Raw genomic sequence first — 6,000 nt, forward strand, 5'->3', positions numbered from 1 at the left:
CCCGAGGCTGAGTGGACCCCGTTCCAGCCCTCGTATCACTTTTCAAATTTCGTGGCAGAGCCAGGAATCGAATCCGTGCCTCCGGGGGTGGCACCTAATCACGCTAACCACTACACCACAGAGGCGGACTTACTTTCATTTATTCAGTTATTCATATACAGTGTGATTCAGCAGCCTCTTCCAACATCGTTTGCTGCAGCCCAATTAACGTGCACATGGTTATATGTGTGCTATTCCCCTGCAGGCGTACTGTATGGTACTAATGTTCTGTGAGCACATTTTTCACAAGATTCTGAACCCTGGCGAAATGTTATTTCATCCGTTCGCAGAACATGATGCCTTGAAATCATGTAGCAACATCAATTTACCATGTAACTATGTTAATGTGTCGTGCCTCGTGACCGGGTGTAACGAAGATGGGAATCAATGCATAACACCAGGTAACAGTGCAATAATTAATGTCTTAAACACCGAACCGGATGGCGTATGCACTCTGCTCTCATCGTACTACCACCACGTTTCAAGCAGTGTAGCGTAGCGGATGTGGTTAGGCGTTCGTCTAGCAATCAAGGGAATGTGCCAGCGGCGGTTGGAATCATGCATCGTTCAAATATTTTTGCATCGGTATGAAGTTTGAATCCGTAATCGCAGGCCCACGTCTGCCACATTCAAACAGTAGAATGGCGCTCTTATTCATCTTGTGCCCTGCGCACACTCCGCTGGTTAGGGCCTGAATGTACTGTAATCTCTGCTCAGGCCCCGATTTACAAATGGGCGGACTGGGCATTTGCCCAGGGTGCCGGTTTTTGAGGGGCGGCGGCCGGCTGAACGAGTAATTATGGCCTGCGTAATTACGTCTTAAATTCATTACACTCAAATTAATTTTACTTTCCACAAATTATTCCAATTATAGTATTAGCCTATATAAAACACTTTAAACTATTCTAACTTTAAAACATGAATTTAATCTATATATTTAAATTTTATGAAGAAAATGTGTCTTATTTCTAAAATTATTTACTAAACTATCAAACTGAACCAACGGCTTTTTAAATAACAATAAAAACAGCCCGATTCCTATTTGGCTGTTACCTTTATTTGGCTTGATAAGTTTAATTATGAGAATTAACTGTATTTGCATAAAGTGCTGTTTTAAAACTCATAATCTTGAAAATTGTAATATTTAATTTGTAAACAGTTATTTTTTAGAGGAACAAGAAAACGAGCAGAGAGGGGGTGGGGGACTGCTAAATATTGTTTGCCCAGGGCGCTGACTACTTGAAATCGAGGCCTGTCTCTGCTGTCATTCGGCATGTTTTCCACGTTGATATGCTCCTCATTTATGGGGAAGCAAGACAAAACCCGTACGAGGCACTACGTCTGTACCAGGAACGGTATCCCGACAGGCGACACCCGGCTGCTACGACATTTCGCGTGTTGAAAGACGTCTGAGGACAACAGGCGTTATTTCCAACCAGGCACCAGTCCGCGATATTCCCGTTAAATCGAGTGAAACAGAAGAGGTCGTTCTGGAAGCAGCTCATAATAATCCGCACATCAGTTGATTGCACGCCAGGTGAACACCAGCCAGCCTTCCGTCTGGCGAATACTGCATGAACATAAATTTCACCCGTACCATCTTGAGCTACACCAAGACCTCCATAAGCGGGATTTCGAAGCTGGAATGGAGTTCTGTTGGTGGCTATTAGGCAGGCTGAACAATAATGCAGCTTTCGTATCGCATATCTTGTTCTCGGACGAATCGCGCTTCCACAATAATGGGAACGTCAATCGCCACAACATGCATTATTCGAGTCCGGACAATCCTCACTGGGTGCGACAGGCGGCCCATCAAGTGCGATGGGGAGTGAATGTTTGATGTGGAATCTTGGGGGATCGCCTGATTGGACCTTATTACTTTGAGGGTCATTGGACGGGCCCACGCTACCTGCACTTTCTGCATCAGGAACTCCCACTGCTGCTGGAGGATGTGCTCTTGTACGGTCGTTTGACGATGTGGTTTCAACAGAATGGAGCTCCACCATATTCGACTTTGCCCGTTCGTAACCATGTGAACGAGGAACTGCCAGGTAAATGGATAGGACGAGGAGGACCTGTTTCTTGGCCCGCCAGATCACCGGATTTAACGCCGTTAGACTTCTTCTTGTGGGGACATTTGAAGAACGTCATTTACACTCAAGCGTCGGAAAACCCCGACCGGCTCCGGCAACTCAACACGGACGCCTGCAGAGCAATTACACTTGGAATACTTGGGCCCAAATGTGCATAAACCAAAACGGTCATCACATCGAGCATTTACTGCGATAAAACACTGTCAGAGTAGTTGTGTTCCTATTATTTCCGGTCTGTATGTGTCCGGCCTGCTAACTAATCGGCCCTTCTTAGCGCCACAAACACATTCATTCACACACAATTTGCATGAAAGCGGGTATTGAACTTACATTGCGTGCGGTACGTATTAAACAACTATTTCAAACATTTTTAATCTTCGCCCCGGACTCGAACCTCCCACCTGACATGCAATCCCTCTCCGCCACACCTTCACCAACTACTCTACGTTTCCGTACGGCACACTGGGCAGTTTATAGCAATTATGAGGTTTACTGCGGTCACAATATCAATTTAGTGTCTCGCCGGCGTGTCAGATTCATGTGATCTAGAAGGAACACGCATGTCCCCCAGTGTTTAATACATGTATAACATTACGGCGTCTTATCATGGTGAGACGGTAAATACCAAGATATCCGGTTGTGTTGTCTGAGCATGTTTTCAGGACGGTATGAATATTGTGGGTTGCATAAAACTACATTGGAAGGAGCGGTTGAATCACGCTGTATATTCATTAGATAACACTGTGTGTGATGGTATATCATGTCATGGGGTCCTGGGACCATGGTATTTTGAGGGAAGAGTAACGGATGAAATTACCTAGAAATATTTACTACCTACGTCGTTCCAGGGCTACAAATGAACTACAACAATTTCAAATCGCTTTCCTTTCAGCATGATGGTGTTAACAGTGGTTTCCCATTTTCATTCCATTCAAATGCCAGGGCAGTTCCTATTTACAGACTACAGCCAATTCCTTCCGCATTTTTATCCAAGTTCATTCACCTTCATTCATTTAACGTTCATTAGCTCCTCATCTGTCTCTAGGAAGGGCATCTTGCCGTAAAGGTGTGCTATATAATATCATCTCACCTCATATCCGACCCCGTACCCCTAAACGGGACTAGGGGATTTACTGCCTCATTCGGCACGATAACTAATACTTCATTGCTACAGTCAATTCTGGCGAAGGCAAAGAATGAGAAAACTGATGCAACCATAGTCTTCCTCGACATCCAAAAGGCATTTGATAATATTGACCATGACCATCTGAGAAGAGCTCTAGAAAATTCCGCCGCTCCAGCTAAACTTGTCGAGCTAATTCTCTCCCTTCAAGGGGGCAATACAACCTAAACTGAAGCCAACTACACGAGAACTAAGGGCATAAAACTGAGGAGAGTTGTTTTGCAAGGTTGACCATTGTCACCTACGCTTTTTAATATCGCAACTGACCATATTCTGAATGAACTCTCAGAGGAATCAATAGCTAGAGGATATGGGTTTCCACTTGTAGAAGGTCTGAAGCCTGTCACAGTACTGGTATTCGCCGATGACACTGTTATTGTTGGTAAAGACAAAGCTTCTGCACTAGATCTGACTGAAACAGCAATAAGAAGATTCAGAGAGATAGGTTTGAACATCAATATGTCTAAATCAATGTCTATCAACATATCTGAAGGTCAGCTTACTGACGACCTAATGTCTGTCTTCGGTGGAGGTATAAAAGCGATACCGCATGATGAGTCCATCAATTATCTCGGAGTGAACTTTCGGAACGGATTTAACTTTGACACACACAGAACGATACAGCATCTACGTCTCAAACTGGAATCACTCATCTTCTCCTCTCCTTTAGGCTGATCAAAAGTTCACCGTCATAAATTCTTCCATATGCCTAACATTGATTTATCCATTTCAGACAGTTGCGCTACAGCTACAGCTTACTGTATTTCTCTGAAAGTTCTTAAAGGCAGTGACAAAATGATCAAATGCGCGCTGAAAGAAATCCTCCAGCTTCCTGCTGACATACCTGATGGTATGATATAGACACACAGGAATTTCCAATGTCTAGGAATATTCCGATCACAGTGGGAACCTGTCCTGCAACAGATTAGCGCCCTTGTTACCCTACAAATAAATAGCAACCCTTATATTTTGCGAAGTAGGAATCTCCCTGAGGAGAGTAACAAATGCCTACAAAACTTACACATTTCACCTTAAGTCAGCTTTTTAAATTCCTAAAATGGTCTTTTGAATTCCAAGAAAATAAGACAATTACTGAGAGATCAGGAATTTCAAAAATGGTGTCAGCTTCCTCAAAAGGGAGAAGGTGTTACCTTATAAAGAAAACCTTTCAGCGAACAGTTGGCTTGTCTTGCACTGACTGGCGTGATGCCCTAAAGATGACCGCTAACGTCGCAACCGTCCGAACTGTGCTAGGCAGGTCCAAGGATAATAACCATTGTCGGCGTTGTCACAACGAGATAGAAACCCTTTTTCATGTCTTGGGATATAGTCCATACGGCGAAACACTGTAACTTACTAGACACCATGCCATACGAAGCTGCGTCGCTCAGTCTTTGCGAGACGCTGGTTACACAGTTCACGAAGAGGTCCATGGATTATCGGAGAACGGCAGTACCCATGGGAGTGATATGATAGCCTTTAAAAATAACATCAGTGGATATATTATTGATCCTACGGTTCGGTTTGAATCGCACGCTAATCAGCCCAGTGAAGCACACGAGGAAAGGAAAAGCATCTACGAACCAACTATCCCCTTCTACCGACGTGAATACGGACTGGATAACATCGAGGTTATAGGCCTCATGATCGGTGCGAGAGGAACAATTCCTAAGTTCTTCGAAGAATTCCGGTCAATATTCAATCTATCAGAGTGATTAACAAAAATCGTGGTTCTCAAAGCCTTGAAAGGCTCATTATCCATACTCAAAAATAATTTATATAGCCATAAATGTATATAGTATACTTTCCCCTCAAGGACAACCTCCTTATAGGAGGAGTGTTTATTCTTTCTGAATATATATATGTGTGTGTGTGTGTGTGTGTGTGTGTAGCTTCCTTATCATTCGGTCACGTCGTCCTTCTCCAATAAGGACATGTACCTCTGTGAAGATGTCAAAAAATTCACTGGACTCCTTTCATTCACTATTATAGATCATTGCATGTTAAGAAAACAGTATTGCTCTTATGGACCTACAAGCAGCGAACACACCCCCTCGTAGACGCCCATAATATCTCGGGATTAAGGCATATTAAAATGTACTATATGGTGTATTGTGGAAGAAAGAAAAAGGGTGAGACCTTGAGGCATTTTTTGCCCGAGCGTTATTAAAATAAGTAAGGAAGCTTTTCTATTTCATAAATACATTCGCAGGGAGGAAGCACAATAGCGGTAACACCCATCGCATTGTTGCCTTCCTTCGTTTCCCTTCTGTGTTGCTCTGGTTATGTGTAACGAGTAGGCCCTACTCCTGAATCCTGGCATTTATTACTGTTGTAGAGAAGTCTTTTATGTGATTCGAATGTTTTTAGTGTTTATATCAGTGCGTACTTGTCTTGTGTTGAGTAAGTGTAATGTTATTAATCAGCCTACGTGTGCGATTCCTATCTGTAACATTAATACACTGACTTGTTTATTTTATGGATGAAGCTGAGGAAGACTGTCCAAGATTCACATCCATAAAATACCAAATACCACGCTCCATACCAAAGACATCACAAATTTCTTCCCAATTCCAAAATGTAAATTTTCTTCTGTTACTGAAAGCCTGTTTGGCGAGAGCTGTTCGCCTTCTGATCTCTTTTCTGCACCTGTTGTCATTGGTGACCAAGGCCAATGTGACGTCA

The sequence above is a fragment of the Anabrus simplex genome, chromosome 7 (genome assembly GCF_040414725.1).
Source record: "Anabrus simplex isolate iqAnaSimp1 chromosome 7, ASM4041472v1, whole genome shotgun sequence".
Taxonomy (NCBI): domain Eukaryota; kingdom Metazoa; phylum Arthropoda; class Insecta; order Orthoptera; family Tettigoniidae; genus Anabrus; species Anabrus simplex.